Raw genomic sequence first — 23,963 nt, 5'->3', positions numbered from 1 at the left:
ATCACTCTGGCAACAGTTAAAGAACATTCTATATCACTCTGGCAACAGTTAAAGAACATTCTATATCACTCTGGCAACAGTTAAAGAACATTCTATATCACTCTGGCAACAGTTAAAGAACATTCTATATCACTCTGGCAACAGTTAAAGAACATTCTATATCACTCTGACAACAGTTAAAGAACAATCTATATCACTCTGGCAACAGATAATGAATATTCTATATCACTGTGGCAACAGTTAAAGAACATTCTATACCACTCTGGCAACAGTTAAAGAACATTCTATATCACTGTGGCACCAGTTAAGCAACATTCTATAGCACTCTGACAACAGTTAAAGAACATTCTATATCACTCTGGCAAAAGTTAAAGAACATTCTATATCACCCTGACAACAGATAATGAACATTCTATATCACTCTGACAACAGTTAAAGAACATTCTATATCACTCTGGTAACAGTTAAAGAACATTCTATATCACTCTGGCAACAGTTAAAGAACATTCTATATCACTCTGACAACGGTTAAAGAACATTCTATATCACTCTGGCAACAGTTAAGTAGCATTCTATATCACTCTGGCAACAGTTAAGTAGCATTCTATATCACTCTGGCAACAGTGAAATAACATTCTACATCACTCTGGCAACGGTTAAAGAACATTCTATATCACTCTGACAACAGATAAAGAACATTCTATATCACTCTGACAACAGTTAAAGAACATTCTATATCACTGTGGCAACAGTTAAAGAACATTCTATATCACTGTGGCAACAGTTAAGCAACATTCTATATCACTGTGGCAACAGTTAAGCAACATTCTATATCACTCTGGCAACAGTTAAGTAACATTCTATATCACTGTGGCAACAGTTAAGCAACATTCTATATCACTCTGGCAACAGTGAAATAACTTTCTACATCACTCTGGCAACAGTTAAAGAACATTCTATATCACTCTGGCAACAGTTAAAGAACATTCTATATCACTCTGACAACAGTTAAAGAACATTCTATATCACTGTGGCAACAGTTAAAGAACATTCTATATCACTGTGGCAACAGTTAAAGAACATCCTATATCACTCTGGCAACAGTTAAAGATCATTCTATATCACTCTGGCAACGGTTAAAGAACATTCTATATCACTCTGGAACAGATAATGAATATTCTATATCACTCTGGCAACAGTTAAAGATCATTCTATATCACTCTGGCAACAGTTAAGTAACATTCTATATAACTCTGGTAACAGTGAAATAACATTCTATATCACTCTGGCAACAGTTAAAGAACATTCTATATCACTCTGACAACAGATAAAGAACATTCTATATCACTCTGACAACAGTGAAATAACATTCTATATCACTCTGGCAACAGTTAAAGAACATTCTATATCACTCTGACAACAGATAAAGAACATTCTATATCACTCTGGCAACAGTTAGAGAACATTCTATATCACTCTGGCAACAGTTAAAGAACATTCTATATCACTCTGACAACAGATAAAGAACATTCTATATCACTCTGGCAACAGTTAAAGAACATTCTATATCACTGTGGCAACAGTTAAAGAACATTCTATATCACTCTGACAACAGTTAAAGAACATTCTATATCACTCTGACAACGGTTAAAGAACATTCTACATCACTCTGGCAACAGTTAAGTAGCATTCTATATCACTCTGGCAACAGTGAAATAACATTCTACATCACTCTGGCAACGGTTAAAGAACATTCTATATCACTCTGACAACAGATAAAGAACATTCTATATCACTCTGGCAACAATTAAAGAACATTCTATATCACTCTGGCAACAGTTAAAGAACATTCTATATCACTCTGGCAACAGTTAAAGAACATTCTATATCACTCTGACAACAGATAAAGAACATTCTATATCACTGTGGCAACAGTTAAAGAACATTCTATATCACTCTGACAACAGTTAAGTAACATTCTATATCACTCTGTCAACAGTGAAAGAACATTCTAAATCATTCTGACAATAGTTAAAGAACATTCTATATCACTCTGGCAACAGTTAAAGAACATTCTATATCACTCTTGCAACAGATAAAGAACATTCTATATCACTCTGACAACAGTGAAATAACATTCTATATCACTCTGGCAACGGTTAAAGAACATTCTATATCACTCTGACAACAGATAAAGAACATTCTATATCACTCTGGCAACAGATAAAGAACATTCTATATCACTCTGGCAACAATTAAAGAACATTCTATATCACTCTGGCAACAGTTAAAGAACATTCTATATCACTCTGACAACAGATAAAGAACATTCTATATCACTCTGACAACAGTGAAATAACATTCTATATCACTCTGGCAACAGATAAAGAACATTCTATATCACTCTGACAACAGATAAAGAACATTCTATATCACTCTGACAACAGTGAAATAACATTCTATATCACTCTGACAACAGATAAAGAACATTCTATATCACTCTGGCAACAGTTAAAGAACATTATATATCACTCTGGCAACAGTTAAAGAACATTCTATATCACTCTGACAACAGATAAAGAACATTCTATATCACTCTGGCAACAGTTAAAGAACATTCTATATCACTGTGGCAACAGTTAAAGAACATTCTATATCACTGTGGCAACAGTTAAGCAACATTCTATATCACTCTGGCAACAGTTAAGTAACATTCTATATCACTCTGGCAACAGTTAAAGAACATTCTATATCACTCTGACAACAGTGAAATAACATTCTATATCACTCTGGCAACAGTTAAAGAACATTCTATATCACTCTGGCAACAGTTAAAGATCATTCTATATCACTCTGGCAACAGTTAAGTAACATTCTATATCACTCTGGAACAGATAATGAATATTCTATATCACTCTGGCAACAGTTAAAGATCATTCTATATCACTCTGGCAACAGTTAAGTAACATTCTATATAACTCTGGTAACAGTGAAATAACATTCTATATCACTCTGGCAACAGTTAAAGAACATTCTATATCACTCTGGCAACAGTTAAAGAACATTCTATATCACTCTGGCAACAATTAAAGAACATTCTATATCACTCTGACAACAGATAAAGAACATTCTATATCACTCTGGCAACAGATAAAGAACATTCTATATCACTCTGGCAACAGTTAAAGAACATTCTATATCACTCTGGCAACAGTTAAAGAACATTCTATATCACTCTGACAACAGATAAAGAACATTCTATATCACTGTGGCACCAGTTAAGCAACATTCTATATCACTCTGGCAACAGTTAAGTAACATTCTATATCACTCTGGCAACAGTTAAGTAACATTCTATATCACTGTGGCACCAGTTAAGAAACATTCTATATCACTCTGGCAACAGTTAAGTAACATTCTATATCACTCTGGCAACGGATAATGAATATTCTATATCACTCTGACAACAGTTAAAGAACATTCTATATCACTCTGGCAACAGTAAAAGAACATTCTATATCACTGTGGCAACAGTTAAAGAACATTCTATATCACTCTGACAACAGATAAAGAACATTCTATATCACTGTGGCAACAGTTAAAGAACATTCTATATCACTCTGACAACAGTTAAAGAACATTCTATATCACTCTGACAACGGTTAAAGAACATTCTACATCACTCTGGCAACAGTTAAGTAGCATTCTATATCACTCTGGCAACAGTGAAATAACATTCTACATCACTCTGGCAACGGTTAAAGAACATTCTATATCACTCTGACAACAGATAAAGAACATTCTATATCACTCTGGCAACAATTAAAGAACATTCTATATCACTCTGGCAACAGTTAAAGAACATTCTATATCACTCTGGCAACAGTTAAAGAACATTCTATATCACTCTGACAACAGATAAAGAACATTCTATATCACTGTGGCAACAGTTAAAGAACATTCTATATCACTCTGACAACAGTTAAGTAACATTCTATATCACTCTGTCAACAGTGAAAGAACATTCTAAATCATTCTGACAATAGTTAAAGAACATTCTATATCACTCTTGCAACAGATAAAGAACATTCTATATCACTCTGACAACAGTGAAATAACATTCTATATCACTCTGGCAACGGTTAAAGAACATTCTATATCACTCTGACAACAGATAAAGAACATTCTATATCACTCTGGCAACAGATAAAGAACATTCTATATCACTCTGGCAACAATTAAAGAACATTCTATATCACTCTGGCAACAGTTAAAGAAAATTCTATATCACTCTGGCAACAGTGAAATAACATTCTATATCACTCTGGCAACGGTTAAAGAACATTCTATATCACTCTGACAACAGATAAAGAACATTCTATATCACTCTGACAACAGTTAAGTAACATTCTATATAACTCTGGCAACGGTTAAAGAACATTCTATATCACTCTGACAACAGTTAAAGAACATTCTATATCACTCTGACAACAGTTAAAGAACATTCTATATCACTCTGGCAACAGTTAAGTAACATTCTATATCACTCTGGTAACAGTGAAATAACATTCTATATAACTCTGGAACAGATAATGAATATTCTATATCACTCTGGCAACAGATAAAGAACATTGTATATCACTCTGACAACAGTTAAAGAAAATTCTATATCACACTGGCAACAGTTAAGTAACATTCTATATAACTCTGGTAACAGTGAAATAACATTCTATATCACTCTGGAACAGATAATGAATATTCTATATCACTCTGGCAACAGATAAAGAACATTCTATATCACTCTGACAACGGTTAAAGAACATTCTATATCACTCTGGCAACAGTTAAGTAACATTCTATATCACTCTGGCAACAGTTAAGTAACATTCTATATCACTCTGACAACAGTGAAGTAACATTCTATATCACTCTGGCAACAGTTAAAGAACATTCTATATCACCCTGACAACAGTGAAGTAACATTCTATATCACTCTGGCAACGGTTAAAGAACATTCTATATCACTCTGGCAACAGTTAAGTAACATTCTATATCACTCTGGCAACAGTTAAGTAACATTCTATATCACTCTGGCAACAGTTAAAGAACATTCTATATCACCCTGACAACAGTGAAGTAACATTCTATATCACTCTGGCAACGGTTAAAGAACATTCTATATCACTCTGGCAACAGTTAAGTAACATTCTATATCACTCTGGCAACAGTTAAGTAACATTCTATATCACTCTGGCAACAGTTAAAGAACATTCTATATCACCCTGACAACAGTGAAGTAACACTCTATATCACTCTGGCAACGGTTAAAGAACATTCTATATCACTCTGACAACAGATAAAGAACATTCTATATCAGAGAGAGAGGTATTGTTACGTATTAAGGGTAAAATGCAATGGGCATGAGCCAGCCGTTACAACAACCGTCAGGCTCGTGAAGCTCCAAGATCTCTGAGGCTAAGCAGGGAAAGGCCTGGCTGGTTCTTGGGTGGGATACCGTTTTGGTAACACCATGGACGTCTGAGTGAATTTAGTGAGTGAGTGACTGGTGAGGGGCCAATGGCGTAGCCTCGCTTCCGTCAGTCTACTCCAGGGCAGCTGTGGCTTTATCTTACCGTTACAGAGTAGCCAATGTATGGCGTGAATGAATAGTACTTTGAGAATCTCTAACATGTCCTCCAAATCCATACGACACAAGTGTCCCAGCAGTCCCAGATCTTCAGCCCTGCCACACCTGTGGAGGAACAGAACGTCTAGCGGTGCCAAAGGCTCTCCAAGCGCGCACTGCGCCATTGCGCATCACACTTCCCCAACCGCAGCAGCGTCACAGTTCACCGCTCTCATTATATTATATGGATAGGCTCGGTTATCACCATTTTACTCACACAACAGCGATACCAAAGCATTACATACCATTGATGTTTTCGTGAGTCCATCTTGGAGAAGAAGGACTCACGAAGACATCAATTGTTGTGTTGTTGTGAGTAAAATGGCGTTAACCGAGCCTATAGGCTAGTATACTAGGCGTGTTTAAGATGAGCCAGATGAGTCAGGCGCTGCGGGCGGGCGATGCATGTCTCAATAGACACACACGGCCTGATGCTCCCGCGAGAGCAAGGCGCCTTAGTCTGACTGGCTCATCTTAAACACGCCTAATATAATATGAGAGCGGTGGATTGTGGCTGCTGCTGCGGTTGGTCCTTTAGTGGTTTACAATGTTTTAATCTTTTTCTCCTCTCTGTTTGTAGAGCAAGCAGTTTTGTGCAACGCCACACACTTATTTGGTGAGTCTACATTTTCTTACATATTGCTTGGATAAAAAGTATATATGTGTTATTCAAAATCATGATGAACCACACAGTATGGGTTGCCAAATCATTAATTAAAACCCAGTTTTGTGGGTTGTGATTATATATGATATTACATTATATTCTATTATACACACATACTTTTAGTGTTTTTAATGCTATTATTGTGTTGTCCTGTTTTGCAGGTGCAGTGAATTCCACTCTTCATTCAATATTCTACATTTAGCTGAGGTATAACAAAAACAAAAAATGGATAGAAAAAATGTAAGACAGCGTGCTGTAAAACGGGTAGGAGAGATGATGGCTTCTTTTATTGAGAAAAGGAGTTGTCAAGCTTTGGGAGACGCCCCAATAATCCTTGATAATCACAACCAAAGTCAGGGCCCAATTGTGTCAGATTTGATTGGGGATGAGGATGAAGATGAAGGTGAAGATGAAGAGATAGACTGATGAACAGCTAGAACCAGATCTGAACTCAGATTATTGTGAAAACAGTGATATGAATTTAGAGTCCTCCTTGGCTGAATGGGCTGCGAGATTTAATATTTCATTGAGTGCAACAAGTAGTCTTCTTACGCTGTTAAAACACTACCACCCATCTTTGCCCAGAGATGCACGCACATTGCTCAAAACAGCAACAACCTACAGCGTGCAACCTCTTGGTGGAGGAAAATATATCTATTTTGGTGTGTTTAACTCACTTAGGAATATAATAGAAAAGGCATCTGCAAAACTCCCAGACAGTTTCAAATTTTCACTGCAGTTGAATATTGACGGTTTGCCCCTTTTTAAGAGCTCCAATATGCAGTTTTGGCCTGTGATAGGACTTTTGCAGTCACATACAAAAGAACCAGTCATCCTTGCCCTTTTCTGTGGCAACTCAAAGCCCTCCTCTTTACAGGAGTTCTTAAAAGATTTAACATCTGAACTCAAAGATCTTGGCATTGGATTCAATATTCAGGGGAAACAGTTTTTTTTGTATGTTTCATCTGTTATTTGTGATGCTCCCGCCAGAGCTTTTGTTAAAGCCATAAAATCACACACAGGATACTCTGGATGTGACAAATGCATTCAGACTGGGGTTTGGAACAGTCATAGAATGACTTTTCCAGAGATCAACAGCCCTAGAAGAACTGATGCATCTTTTAAGAATTTATCTGATGAGAACCACCATTTAGCAGTATCCCCCTTCAGCAGTCTTGAGATGTGAATGGTGTCATGTTTCCCCCATGATTACATGCATTTGGTTTGCCTTGGTGTCATGAGGAAACTGTTAGATCTTTGGCACCATTCTGGACCTGTGTGCTGCAGAATATCCTCTGCTCAAAGTGAAACCATTTCAAAGGCATTATTGGCCTTGAAACCATTTGTTCCATCAGATTTTGCTCGTAAGCCTAGGACACTATCAGAGAGACACAGGTGGAAGGCAACAGAGTTCAGACAGTTTTTTATTGTACACTGGCCCTGTTGTTTTGCGTGATACTCTTCCAAGTCCCATCTACCAGAATTTCATGCTGCTCTCTGCGTCTGTGTTCATTTTGTCAAGTCCCAATCTGTGTCAAGTGCTGAACGACTTTGCTCAAGAACTATTAGAGTCATTTGTCCAACATTTTAGTAAACTGTATGGAGCTGAGCATGTTGTTTACAATGTGCATGGGTTGTTGCATCTGTGTGACGATGTGAGGCTTCATGGAAACTTGGACCTATTTTCAGGCTTCCCATTTGAGAATTTTTTGGGCCAGATTAAGAAAATGGTAAGAACAGCCAACAACCCTTTAGCCCGAGTAATCCGCAGGGTCTCAGAACAAAAAGGTACAGCAATAGACAAAAGTAATGACAAAATGGCTTTACGCAAAGAACACAATGATGGACCTCTCCCACAGGATTTTTGTTTGAAGAAAGTTCGTCAGTTTCAACGGGCACTTGTTGGGAATGCAGAAATAAATATCTCATCTGCACGGGACAGCTGTGTTAAAATAGTAGATAAAATAGCTGTTGTGGTTAACATCATTTTGTGTGAAGGCAAATCCTATGTAATTTATTGTGAATATACAAACCATCAATCATTTTTTGAATATCCAATCATGTCATCCCAAATGGGAATTTTTGTAGTCAGTGATTTGTCTGATATTAAAGCAACTCCTTTAGAAGATTGTAGGCTTGTTAAATGTGTTAGATTTCCATTTAAAGGAAAACATGTAGTTTTTCCTTTTTCCCATTGTTGCTAAATCAGTATGGCATATTTGAGAAGTTTGACCTTTTAATGTTTTTGTATTTTGACTGTTCTTTTTAATTATGTAATTCTTACTGCTGTGTTCAGCAGGACTTAGGTTGATGTAGTTGGATTGGATCAATTTCAACTTTTGTGGTTTTATTAGTCTCCACTATAGGTTGGGTTAAAGTGACATCAGAACAATATGTTGTATGTTGGACCAGTTCTAGCATGACAGGAATGTTCAATTATTTGACTATGTGGAAAGTCCTAATTTGTCCACTTCTTCTTATGAGCAGCTAAAAAGTCTCTAATTTGCCTTTAATGCAATGCCAAAAGTGCATTTCATGTTCTAAATGTCATGAACACAACCTATTTACCCTGTTCATCCACAGTATGTACAATATAGTGGAATTCACTGATACCCATGAAGTGGAGTTGGTCCCAGCTTCTTGGGTAATTGAGGATGAGTGTTTCTGGCCCCCGTTGAAGGGAAAACATCTTAAAGTGTCCATTATAAAAAAGGAAACACCCAGCATGGACTGGGAATCATGGAGGATCCGTGTTTTGTACACAGCTGGTATGTATTTAAAATGTAATGTTTTAACATATATTTGTATTTATAGTTTTTTTTATATCTTGTGCTTAACAGATTCCTATGAGAAGGCCTGGCAGAAGCTTGCTGAAGCTGAGGAGTTTTCAGATCTTCAATCAGATGCTGAAAACATGAAGCAGAGGAGAAGAATGTGAGTAGAATTTGTAGATATACACATGAAAAATATTGTATGTAGCCAGGGCTGGACTGGCAGAAAAAATTGGCCCAGGACTTTTGGGTCAAGACCGGCCCTCTAAAAAAAAAATATATATATATATTAAATGCAATAGCTGAGGTGATGAGCAAAGCTTTGGGCTTGAACTAAAACAGTATAAGCTACGAATCAAAGACAATAGCAACATGTTGTTTCTGCCGAATTCCAGCTAACACCTCATAGCAGCTCAACACTTTAATCTTGTCATTTATAACTTGAAGGAACTTTTGTAAAATGACTTAACAGTCTTAAAATGTGTTTAAATGTGTGTGTTCCACTCGCGACTGCAACACAAATAAACTTCTCAAAACCAACCAAATGATCCCACTGTAGATAAAGATGAAATGGTAAAACTCACCACGGAGTTAGAGTGGTGTTAGTGAGAATAGTCCCAAAAAGGGCAAACATTGTAAATCCTTTCAATGGAAACTAGAAGATTCACAAACTGCGCGCACTGACGACGAGGGGCAAGACGGAGTCACCTGACAACTCCCAGCATGCACTTCTTTGCAAACATTTGTCTAAAATGTATAAAAATAGAGGTCTAAGGTTCTGTGGGTCTTGGAGGGTGTTACAATAAACTATTTCCTCTTATATTCGCAATGTGAGGAGCATGAGTGTTATGTCCCAGAGGCCCATTGCTCATTATATGAGATTATCTGTGAACCATAACTCAAGAAAGCGTGCCACCAGAAGGGTATTTAAGGCGTCACATCCCTCTATTGGAGCAGTTGTGTAATTACATCAGTGTAATGATAGAGATTCTAATGGCTTTTCCCACTAATTGTGGGCTGGTGAAAGGTATTACGGGCTTTATCTTGATTTGACTGGCCTGACCGGCCCAAAAGTACGTCAGCCCACCAGGAAAACTCCTGAATCTCCCGACGGCCAGTCCAGCCTTGTATGTAGCTGTAACCCTTGGGTATATTACTAATTCCAGGTTTGTTCTCCAACCAGTGGACAATAATAAAAAGCAGCTGTCTTTTAGTTGTATGGGGTAACAGGGTGACGTAGGAATGCCATTGGTTGAGTTGAGATTATTCAAAATAGATGACTGGTCTAAGGCAGAGAACAAGGCAAGAAGAGCTTTATGTAATTATAAATCAAAATTGTGTACATCAGCTGTTTGGATGGTCCTGAGCCGCTGATGTCACCACTGTAGGCCAATCTGATCAGCATGTTTTTTTAGAGCTAGGAGACTGGAGGAAACCAATGCAGATACAGGTGGAACATGCAAACTCCACACAGAAAGGCCCAGCCTGGGGATCAACTAGCTCTAAGGCTATAGAGAACTAACTACTCAGCCACCATACTGTCCAGGCAGCAAAGCATGAAGTTGTGTCCAAGCAAAGCAAAGCAGTGTGGCATTTAACCAGGATGAAGCAATAGGGTCTCTTCTGTGGGGGTCCAAAAAGGGGAAACAATTGCTGCTAAAGTTTGTACATTTTGGATTGGTACCTCTTTCTGAAAGCTACAGAGGATTAATTAATGGGGCCAATACATAAAGGTGGAATACTTTTTTGCCAGCAATGTTATATTTAATTGATATATGCTTTTCTTTTACGCCTTTATTTGTTTTGTTTTTTTTCAGACCAAGTAGTCGCCTGCAGGACTTGCCTTCCGACAGTGATGAGACCACCATTGACGAAAGCCTGTTGCCTCCAGCTCCAGACATTAGCCCGCCATTTTTTACAGATGACCTTCCAAGTTCTCAATGGCGTAGGTTTTTGGGATGTAAGTGGTTTAAGTTTCTTTTTCCTCGTCTGTGTCATGATTAATTAAAAAAATATTACTAATGAAATTATAATAGCTTTCTTTATCGTAGTTGAATTTGCATTTTACCTGTAAAATCCTGACCAATGGTAATGTGCGTCTCTGTAGCTGCCTACTCCCTTTAAACAAGAAACTGGCTTGAAGTTTAATGTCTTCATTGCCTGCACAATTTTGTGTTCACGTGACAGCACAATAATCTAAAGAGCTGATTGATCTGTCTTAAACTTACTCACTTATTATGTGAGGTGACAGTATTCAAATGAATGTGTGTGATGTTGGTCAGCAGAAAGGCCCTGTAGCCATAAAAATAATTTGCCGGGTTTGTGAATCCAATCACAACAAAATAATGATCATTAACAACATTTGTCTATTTTCCATTTAGAACAATCTTTTGAAACTGTATCTTTCCAATAGAGTTGTATTGGGCCCTGCCCTCCATCTGAGATTATGACATCATAAAATTTTAGAACATGCTATGGAGCCAGTGCGAAATATTTTCCTCACTATTTCAGTGGAAAATTGTGACATTATTAAATCCACACAATAGTCAAAATCAGCCTTCTCCTCCTTGCTCTTGAAGAAAAAGCATCAGTTCGTGTATGTCTTCATTCAGAAATTACCATCTTTTTTAGATTTTAAATATTTTACGGACTGTTTTTGTGAGGCGTTAAAACAATTCACCTATTATTGATTCTTAGATCCTGCCAGTCAATCAGTTCAGCATGCTTCAAACAGTGCAGGGCCCAGTGTTACAACTCAGCATGCTTCAGGCAGAGAAGGGTCCCTTCATTCAGCTCATCCACCTTCAATCAGGGCAGGGTCTCTTCATTCAGCTCATCCACCTTCAATCAGGGCAGGGTCTCTTCATTCAGCTCATCCACCTTCAATCAGGGCAGGGTCCCTTCATTCAGCTCATCCACCTTCAATCAGGGCAGGGTCTCTTCATTCAGCTCATCCACCTTCAATCAGGGCAGGGTCCCTTCATTCAGCTCATCCACCTTCAATCAGGGCAGGGTCCCTTCATTCAGCTCATCCACCTTCAATCAGGGCAGGGTCCCTTCATTGAGCTCATCCACCTTCAATCAGGGCAGGGTCCCTTCATTCAGCTCATCCACCTTCAATCAGGGCAGGGTCTCTTCATTCAGCTCATCCACCTTCAATCAGGGCAGGGTCTCTTCATTCAGCTCATCCACCTTCAATCAGGGCAGGGTCCCTTCATTCAGCTCATCCACCTTCAATCAGGGCAGGGTCTCTTCATTCAGCTCATCCACCTTCAATCAGGGCAGGGTCCCTTCATTCAGCTCATCCACCTTCAATCAGGGCAGGGTCCCTTCATTCAGCTCATCCACCTTCAATCAGGGCAGGGTCTCTTCATTCAGCTCATCCACCTTCAATCAGGGCAGGGTCCCTTCATTCAGCTCATCCACCTTCAATCAGGGCAGGGTCCCTTCATTCAGCTCATCCACCTTCAATCAGGGCAGGGTCCCTTCATTCAGCTCATCCACCTTCAATCAGGGCAGGGTCCCTTCATTCAGCTCATCCACCTTCAATCAGGGCAGGGTCCCTTCATTCAGCTCATCCACCTTCTATCAGGGCAGGGTCTCTTCATTCAGCTCATCCACCTTCAATCAGGGCAGGGTCCCTTCATTCAGCTCATCCACCTTCAATCAGGGCAGGATCTCTTCATTCAGCTCATCCACCTTCAATCAGGGCAGGATCTCTTCATTCAGCTCATCCACCTTCAATCAGGGCAGGGTCCCTTCATTCAGCTCATCTAGCTCATTTTATGCAGCATTCACTCAACACGGCCTCCAATCAATTTACACAACATTCGGTCAACACAGCATTCAACACTGAGCCCAGTTCTACAGTTCAAAAATCAGGTGAGTTATTTTTGCCTTTCAATAATCTCACATTATTAATGGTAGAGCCAATATCTTAAATTTTTCTTCCAGTATCTCCACCGACACCCTCCGAGTCAAGTGACTGTCTAATGTGTATGTTTGTTTATGCTTAAAAAAAGTGTTAAATTTCTTTATAAATGTCTTGATTTGCTGTTTTTGTTTGTTTGTATTTTAGCACTAATGCAGGAAATGCTTACAAAACTAGAAATTATTCCGGACCTACAGTCAAGACTACTGAACACCTTTATGTCGCATCAAATGCGTCCAGAGTCATCTCTTGACATTGACCTGCACCTCCCACTTCAAGAAAGAGAAGCGCTCGTTAAATTTGAAGAAGAGCTTCAGAATGCGGAATTCAAAAATAAAGTTGTAGGTTTATTTTATGATTTATTTTAGCAAATGTTTATATGTTGTGTGTACATTGATTAATTGATTGGATTAATTATTTAATTTGTTGTTTTCCAACTTGGAATGATTGGGGGTATCTTAACAGGCGCTGTTCGAAAGAACCCACTATGTCCAACTGCCTCTTCATTTGAGATCGAGAATTCTATTAAGAAGTGGCTAAATTTAGCCAATGACCGGGAAGGAGGGAGAAGAAGGCGAGCGAGGAACACCGAGACACACATTTAGTTTCTTTGCAGATAGATAGATAAATTGACAGAGAAAAACTGACACATGAACAAACAAAAGAAAAAAAAATATATATATATATATATATATATATATATATATATATATATATATATATATATATATATATATATTCATTCTTTTTGGCTGCAGTGAGGCCTTTGTTCTAGGTAGTACACCACTTTCCCCTTAACATAAGGAAGCAAAATAGAGAATTTGATTCATTTATTGTCCATCATATTTAATGAAATTATTTATTTATTGTAAATACTTTTTGTAACACAGTGTGAAAAATAAAAATGTACTGAGGACTGTTAAAGTCCACAGCTGTTTGATTTAGTAATTTCAGTATCTTTTGTTATTTTGCTTGCTGTTTAATGCATTTACAGTATATTGATTGCCAGTGTTTGGTGCAAAACCTATTTCTTTAGCTATATGAGTACAGGTTGAGGCCAATACTTGTGTGAGACCGTCATTGGTTTTGCACACCTGATGACCAAGTGACCACTGCATTGTACAGGTTTGGACATCTGCTGAAGAGTCACATGCGGTGAGTTAATGCAAAGGGTGGGTACAATTGCAGAATCAGTTATTCCTCCCATCGGCAGACTGTTTTCTTATTGCACGATCAATGTAGATGGCAAACAAGTAGAGGAACTGGGCCTATCCATCACAACATCAAGTGAAACATTTCAGTGGAATGCTGCTAGGGTCCAGAGTTGGTAAGTGAGGAATTTCGCTGATGGTCAATTTATCTAGTGCTTTACGTAGGGCTGGGCGATTTCGATTCGATTTTTTTTTTCAATAATACATTAAATACATCTTGCTGATTCATAACATTTAGATACATCTTTTATTCAAACCTCAGCTCTAACAGATACTTTCCTCCAGTTTCATTTAACACACAAAAGTCTTCCATTGTCTCGTCCAAACTCCCAAACTAAGTATTGTTTGCGCCACAGAAATGTAAACCTGTCGATTATTAAGTTCTATGACGATTATTGAGAGTTTGCGATTTCGATTAAATTCTGATTAATTGCCGAGCCCTAACTTTGCGTACTTAACATCAACACCGAACCACTTACCCATTCACACTCTCATTCATACGCCAATGTACACCGACAATTAGAGGCAGACACCGGTGTCTTGCCCAAGGACACAACAATATCTGCATCTGATTCTGCTGGAGCTGCAATTCGAACCGCCGACCTTCCGATTATGAGACGACCTGCTCTGTCTGTCGCTGTAATTGTTGACAGTGTCACACTATTCTATAATTCTATATATTTCTGTTGACTTATAAAAATGACGAATCATATCACCAGATTTAAGTTAAACATATTCAAATGCCTCTATAGACTTAACTTGGAACAATTTCAATATAGATTTAAAAGCTAAGTAATAGCCTACTTTTACAGACATTTGGCCCCGTCTGCAGAGAGACGTAAAGTTCAGGTAAACAATGTCCAACAAAGGTGATGTCCAAATAAGCATCAGCAGCAGGTGGTGATGAGCCACATGGGTGTCCCCAGTCCTTACACTGCAAGGAAAAAACTCAAAAACCCAGTGAGAGAAAAGAGACACTTCGGGGGAAAACCAGTAAAGGGGCTGATGGGAGTTGTCTTGTTGACTGTTTTGTTTCATTGTCTTAATGTTTGTGTGGTCCTGTGAGACAACTCTCTGATATTAGGCAATAGTTTATTGCTTTATTTGGTAGTGACAGTGCATGTTAATGAACAAGCCACACTGGAGCCTTGGACTAATTTCCATCCGTTGTCCCCCATGCGCACTCTCAAACACTCTGATTCATCTTGGCCTAATGTACATGTTTTTCACCGCTATACTACCGTGCCGCAATACAGAATGATTTACAATGATTTACGTTTCACCACAGATACAGCTCCCCTGCTCTTGATTAGGGTAGCTCCTGTTTTTTAAAGCCCTGTCAAATACTGAGTCAATGTAAAGTTTTGAGCTTTGTGTATTCCAGTTGTCTGCATCCAACATTTTCTAAATAACATACACTACTAGCAGTTCTTTTATGATTCAATCAATACAGGTGCTGTCAGAAAAAAAGTACACCATCTGCAAGGATATTTGAAAGGTTAATCACACAATGGACACATGTCGCCAATGACCAGAGTGAATGTAGCAGACAAGCCAGCAAGAGCACCGTCTGATTTGTATTTACTCAGGAGCAGTTTGTTAATCTATAGTTTCTTGAGAGCCTCTGGACTGGACTGGAACATGGACATTTCACAGTAACAAATGTTGCTTCTTACTGTACTGAGTGGTATGTACTGTATGTGAAATTACAGAATCAGCACATTCAATGCGTTGTAAATTCTAAATGTTGATGCTGCTTTTCTATTTAAAATAGCATTTTGTAGATAATAAATTTTGTTCTGAGAGCATGAAGCCTTGTTTTATTCTGTTATGTAGATGTTAAGATGGATAATGTTTTAGTGATTACAACTTGTGCTCTTTTGTGCTAATCCTTTGTAGCCACTTGCAGCTATCAGTTTGCAGATATCACCATATGCATTTAGAAACAGCTCTGTTGACATTTTGATAACTGGACCAGAACACATTCTAAACTTCATTAGATTTGCAGTGCATGAACCAGTACTCGGCCAGAACACATTCTAAACTTCATTAGATTTGAAGTGTATGAACCAGTACTGGGCCAGAACACATTCTAAACTTCATTAGATTTGCAGTGCATGAACCAGTACTGGGCCAGAACACATTCTAAACTTCATTAGATTTGAAACGTATGAACCAGTAACGGGCCAGAAGAGAACTCTGGCAAGTTATGCCTTTACGGAGCGTGTGGCCCACTAGTGCGCCGGTAGCTGTGAATCGATAAGACACGCAGCCTATGGCCCAGCAAAGGGCCGCGGAAAAAGCCAACTGTCAGCCAGAAGAAACGTAAGGTTGTAGGCCGGTTCTGGCCCAAGAGAAATTTGCTAGCTGGGATTTGTTACAGTTACTGTCACATGTGAAAGAAAAGTCATGACTTTGCGTATTTCCGCGGTACGTGATGTTGCACTTCGCATCATATGCTTCAAAAGAGCTCCGCTTTTTTCCATTTCCTAATTTTGATCTTTTTCTGTGAATATGAGGCCAAATTACATCAAATAAAGAATAGACTAATCAGAAACCTGAAAAGCACAGAAGGTAATCCTTGAGCCACGATCTGCCTGCCTGTTGTTTAACCTACATCCCGCTTTGAGTGAGGCTGCACAGGCACCTTTTACACGACGCCTCGAAAAGGAGGGAGATACAGACTCTCATTCATGTGTAGAGATGGAAACAGGGTCTGCAGGACGATGGTTGGATTTTTGGTCAAAGACTGTTACAGTTTATGGGAAATATTTACCAAGTATTTTGCAAAGAGCCGCATTGTAAACATATCCAATCATGCAAAGAGCCGCACTCTGATTGGCCAAGAGCCGCATGCGGCTCGAGAGCCGCGAGTTGGCCACCCCTGGTCTATAGCCATTCCCAAAAGTGAACATCTTATCAATACGAAGATCCCACGGGGTGGGAAAGTGAATAATTAACAGTTTTATAGGTTAAAATGACACACAAAACAACAAAATCAATGTCATTGTAGACTAATTTTAGATACTGATTTTAGTAGCAACAAATACACACAGCATACATTTCATCTAAACAATGGTTTGTCCACAGTACATCTTTTAGAGACAAGACATAGGGTCTCCCTTGCAGTACCTTTGAGTTCCACCAGGGGGCCCCTGATCCTACTTTGGGAACGACTAGTAGTGGTTAAGGCTGGGTCAGGTAATCCGGTGTCAGCCGAGTAATGCAGCCTCAGAAATAAGGATCACAACTATTGTACACCAGAAAGAAGGTTTTTAAGGTAGGCATCACCCCATACAAAACCATATATATATATATATATATATATGTATATATATATATATATATATAAATAAAGTTACGTGAAGTGTTTTGAAGTGTTACGAGGAGCAAAACGTCCGCGCAGTAACTCCTAAAGACTTCCCCCGCTCACTTCCGTCAATAACCTTTAGGAGTTACTGCGCGGACGTTGTGCTCCCCGTATCATTACGCCTCACAATATAATACCCCTTTTTATCTGCTTATAAAATCGACATGCTACATTTCTGTGTAGATATACTTCGCATGAAAACACTTCACGTAACTTTATTTAAATAGGGAACACGTGGAAGAGCTTGGTAGCTTCTATCGTGAGCTATTTTGGAGCTATATGACATGTGGGAGAGGCTGCGTATGTGCTCCGTTTGCGTGACAGAGCTACGTTGCTGGAGAGTTTTGCCTTTTAAAAAAAAATGTTTTATGGTATTTGGCTGAACCGGGAAACGACCGTTCTTTTCGCAGCACATGGTCTGCGAGTTTTTATCCTGGAATCGCGGAGCCACCACTGTGTCGTGTCTTCTAGAAAATTGGTAAGTAACATTACCATCACTAGTAGTAGCAAAATAATAGTTGTACACTCTGTGCCTCCCCAGTGAGGCTGTGGTAAACGACAGGTTACGTTACCCAGCCCGGAGTGCTAACCAGCTAGCTTGCTTCAAAATGATTTACTCATGCAAGCACTGCAATTTCAGTACAGCTTCAATTCCTGCAATTGTTTGTCATTTGAGCATACACAGAAATCTTGCTAACTTTAGATTTCCATGTGGCGTTGCAGAATGCTTTGTCACTTGTAAGACCCCTGCCGCAGTTCGAAGGCACATTTACCGCTTTCACAATACAGTCGCTAAACCAGAACTTGAAAGGCCAATTGAAGGAGTGGATTTGGCTTGCACTGTTGAAGGTTGTAGCCTTGTCTCAGAAAATGTTTCAGGATTACGTGAACATCTTCAATGACATATTAAAGATGGCAGAACAGTGGCATGCCCTTATGCAAACTGTTCAAAATATGTCCGTTCATCCTTTTCTGCACACTTGACCCGTAAGCACAAAAAGATCTCTATTTCTCCATGTAATAGCCAAAGTTCTTCCAGTGCTACTAACATCACTAGAGCTCATACAGTGGCAGACCGTGATTCAAAGATTGAGACGATCTTTGATGATGATAATGACAACACAAATGATGAAGTGAACACTGATGATTTTATGCACAATCTGGCTATGTTCTATCTCCGGGTGCAAGCTAAAATGCTGTTGCCATTCAGTACAATTCAGATCTTAATGGAGCAAATGCAAGAGGTGCACAATGCTGGTTTGACTCATCTTTTGTCTAGGATGAATGAAGAGTTAACAAAACTGAATGTGCCTGAAGGGGATATTAAGGGGCTCCTTGATGTTCTCTCAAAAGATACCCTTCTGAAAATGTGCAACGAAGGAGTGTGTAGAACAGATCACACTCGAAAAGCATTCTTCAAGACCACATTTAGCTATGTTGAGCCTGTTAAGACTTATTTGGCTATTGATGTGTGACCAAGTGAGGGCGATGGTGATATTTGTTCATACAATTATGTTCGATCCATGACAACGCCACTGGTTAAACCAGAAATATTTTGTTCTATACACCAAAAGGCTACGCAGGTTCGTTGACTGAAGTGACAGAAACACATGATTACAGGACGGAAGTTTCGTTTCTTAGATTAATTTATTTTCTGCTATATAAAACAGCATTAAAATATATGTTCGACTTTGACGTTTAAAGACACGTGGTACAACATCCCATTCACAACTGGGTATAAACAAAAACATAGTCCGTTAGTGAGTCCAGTGGTTACAACTGTGCACCCGAAGGCCAGTGCACACAGGAAAAAGGGGGAGACTCCCGCCAGCAGAAGCCTGAACAACATGGATACATTCAGTTTACATACAAATGAGTAGGCAACATGCGCACATAAACAAAGACATAACACCAAGGACATACCGAGACGTATAGAGCGACGCTGCGCCACCCTTTGGCCGCCGCCGAAGACTAGAAAGAACAGGGCCGTTAGCCACACGCCAAGTTACTTAAAACCACAAGACTGCTCCAACGCTTACCCACGATGCCCGCGCAACCATCTCGAGCTACTGCGCTTGACGCCCTCAGAAGCTACGGTGCGCCTTATCGTGCCCAAACAGCTTGGAGCCCCAGTCTCGCCGCCATGACAGCTGCGCCAGCGTGTGACGTCACGGGGTGGGAGGTCAGGTGAGGGAAAGTGCGGATGAAGGTAGTGGCCTTTTATAGGCAGGGAGGGGTAGCGCACCCCGAACTACCACAGATGCTAAAGGCAAAGAGAGGTTCTATCAGTATGTGCCCATCAAGGATACAATAAAATCACTTCTCAGTCAGAGCTCTGTTAAAGAGCAGTATGCCCAAGCGAAAGCTGACATGGAAACAATTCCTGATGTTCTGGAACATGTGAGAGATGGTAGAAACATTAAAGAAAATATACTTTTACAAGATTCGCCATCTTCATTGTCTGTCATCTTATATCAGGATTAATTTGAGGTTGCAAACCCACTGGGCTCAGGCAGGAAAAAACACAAAATACTGGCTATGTAAATGACACTTGCAGAGATTGCACCATACAACAGGTCTTATATTGAACCAATGCAGCTTGTTATGTTGTGCAGAGAAGAGGATTTCAAATTTTTTGGGCAAGAAAAGGTGTTCTCCACTTTAGTCACTGACTTAAAAGAAATGGAGGAACAAGGAACAGAATTTGGTGATCAGAAGTTAAGAGGTTGTGTGATTGCAATCACTGGAGATAATCTGGGGTCACACAATATTGGCAGGTTTACTGAAAACTTAGTAAACAGTAAAAGTACACATTTTTGCCAGTACTGTGTCATTGACAGAGTCTTTTCATGAAGATCCCACAAAATCTGGTCCTAAAAGGACCATAGAAAGTAACAAAAGCAGTGTGCAACTGGCAGGCATAAACCAAGAAATAACCTGTGGGATAAAGTTCAAGTCAGTTTTCAATCAGCTGAAATATTATCACGTTTGTCAGCCAGGACTCCCCCCATGCCTGGGTCATGATTTGTTTGAAGGGGTTGTTTCAGTTGATCTTGCCATGTACATTAAGCACTTAGTGACTGTGGGCAAACACTTCACCTATGGTCAACTGAATCGAACTATATCTCAATTCACCTACCTAGGCAGTGATGAAATTATAAGCCATGTGAGGTCAATAAGGATGGGCAGAAATTGGGAGGGCATGCTGCTCAAAACTGGTGCCTCTTACGCCTCTTTCCTATTTTGGTTGGAGACAGAATCAAGAATCCACTTGACGATGAGTGTGGCAGTTGTGTTTAAAACTAAGAGAAATTGTGGATTTGATCTGTGCACCCAAGATCCAGGCCAACCAAGTAGCATACCTAAAGGTTCTCATAGAGGAATACATTCAGCTAAGAACTGCCACATTCCCTGAGAAGACTCTAAAACCCAAGCCCCGAACTCATTCTTCGATTTGGTCCCCTTATTAGGTTGTGGACATTGCGCTTCGAGACCAAACACTCATATTTCAAGGGTGTGCAAGGAAGCAGCATAACTTTAAAAACCTCTGCAATACCTTAGCAGAAAGACACCAGTTGGTACAAGCTATTTACACGCTGGCAGCTTGTTTTCATCAATTTTGCAAATGGACCATACAAGTAAATTTTTTGACCAACTTTACCAGATTGGCATTCAGAGAGCTGTCAGTCTCTTGGGTCTCCGCCCAGAAGACACTGTTGAAACACCTTGTGTCACTTTCAAAGGCACTCAGTACAAAAGAGGCATGACTGTTGTAGTTGACCAAAATGACACAGGTTATGTATTTGGGAAAATACTGTTGATCCTGATTAATGAGTCAAACGTGCATTTTGTTGTCCAACAGTATCAGTCTGTGTGTGTTGTGGATCTTGGTGTGTATTGCTTGCAAAATAGCTCAGAAGAACAGTACCAGTGTTTGAGTGTTGACAAGCTTGCAGATTATTATCCTCTTTCTGTGTATAATCAATTTGGTCTTAATCTTGTTGCTCTGCATCATTCTGTGTTTCAGAAGAAAGACTAATGGACTCCATCAAGATGGCCATAAAGACAGTGCTACCACAGCTAGAAGAAACAAAACTTGAAACTTTGGTCAATGACTTGATTACCAAGGTAGGGGTTGAAGGACCAGATGATCTACAGTTCATTAAAGAAGATCACGTCAAACATCTGCTCTCTCCTATTCAGTGCAGAAAGATTCTTCATTCTTTGACTCGAGGTGAGATTACATTTGCTTTAAAAAAAAACATGTTGGTTGAGCTGCAACAATTAATAACTGGCAATCATCCAAAGTCAAGCCAAATTTTGATTTCAGCTTATTAGGTTTGAGTTTTTTCTCCCCAGATTTCATTCATAATGTTGAGCATATAAACCTCTTAATCCCCACTTTGATCAAGCAAATTTTCTTCAGTTCAGTCCTACCCAAATCTCAAAGCTTCTCAACTGGAGCTCACAACCTTTAGTGTTATGCCTCATTTGAAAACTAATACCTCGCACTGTCCTCACTTTTTAACCATATTTTTTTGTGCTTTTTTTGTCTTGTTTTTTTGTTGACTGTTTTGTCGCTTATTTGTCACATTTTTATTGCCTTTTCATAATTATATTGTCGCCTGTTTTGTCGCGTTTTTGTCGCTCTACTGATGCTTTTTTGGGTGCATTTTCATCCTCTATCACAGGCCTACTCAATAGGTGGCCCGCCAGTTCCGGCTCACCAACCAATTAAATCTGGCCCACGCCTCATTTCCATAAGTATATCTATTTTTTGGCAGTATCCCGGCCGCATTCGAGTCGCGAACGCGGCCGGGATACTGGCTGCAAACTTTTGTTTGGATTATCCCACGCAGAAGCAGAAGTTAACAGGCAAAAGAGAGGCTGAATATGTGGATGAGCTTCTTTCACTTTTATCATAAAGCTGGAGGTCTGGACAGAACAGCGGCTCAGGGGTTTGGTCAGCGTATGTCCCTCAGCTGAGAGGAGCAATGGCTGAGCAGGAGTTAGTCATGTTGTTTGAGATGAGCTGGTCTCACATGTAACTCTCTTATTCTGTATCAGCCCTTTGGTCTGGTTTATGGGATTTAGTGCTGCCTTAGCCCTAATAGATCATGTTTTGCCCTGGTTTAATCCTGGTGTAGTTCTGTAGTCCTAGTTTATTATTAGGCTCTTTATTATTCTGTATTAATATGTTATTGCAATGTTTCTAAAGCCTAAAATGCCGGAATATAATACAACTATTGAATTTAGGCCCAATTCTATTCTATTCAAGCATTGATGATAATGAAATTATCAATCATTTATCCCATAAATATGAATACGTTTGGTGGCAGTGGTGGCTCACCGACTGACCGGCCCAGTGGCCAATGACCTCCGACAAATCTGGCCCAGTGACAAAAGTAATTGAAGAGCCCTGCTCTATTACATCTTGTAAGTGCTTTTTTCATTAAAGGAATAGGCCACCGTTTTTACAAACTAAGATATGTTCTTACCTCACTTTAGACGTGTTACTATATCCCCGTCTGGTCTTTGTCCGTGCGCTCTGTCACACAAACGGAGCACATACGCAGCCTCTCCCACATGTCATATAGCTCCAAAAAAGCTCACGATAGAAGCTACCAAGCTCTTCCACGTGTTCCCTATTTAAATAAAGTTACGTGAAGTGTTTTCATGCGAAGTATATTTACCCAGAAATGTAGCATGTCGATTTTATAAGCAAATAAAAAGGGGGACTATATTGTGAGGCGTAATGATACGAGGAGTAAAACGTCCGCGCAGTAACTCCTAAAGGTTATTGACGGAAGTGAGCGGGGGAAGTCTTTAGGAGTTACTGCGCGGACGCTGTGCTCCTCGTATCATTACGCCTCACAATATAGTCCCCCTTTTTATTTGCTTATAAAATCGACATGCTACATTTCTGTGTAAATATACTTCGCATGAAAACACTTCACGTAACTTTATTTAAATAGGGAACACGTGGAAGAGCTTGGTAGCTTCTATCGTGAGCTTTTTCGGAGCTATGTGACATGTGGGAGAGGCTGCGTATGTGCTCCGTTTGCCTGGCAGAGTGCACGGACAAAGACCAGACGGGGATATATTAACTCGACTAAAGTGAGCTAAGAACATATCTTAGTATGTAAAAACGGTGGCCTATTCCTTTAAGCTTTTTTCCAGAAACTTGAAGATTTGGGTAAAGTTCAACTGAAAAAACAAAAAAAATACCCCCCTTCTGGATCTGCCACCTTAACGTGGTGGAGGGGTTTGAGCACCCGAATGATCCTGGGAACTCTGTTGTCGGGGGCTTCGTGCCCCTGGTAGGGTCTC

Source organism: Gobius niger (assembly GCF_951799975.1).
Source record: "Gobius niger genome assembly, chromosome: 3".
Classification (NCBI taxonomy): domain Eukaryota; kingdom Metazoa; phylum Chordata; class Actinopteri; order Gobiiformes; family Gobiidae; genus Gobius; species Gobius niger.
Note: the sequence above shows the minus strand (reverse complement) of the source record.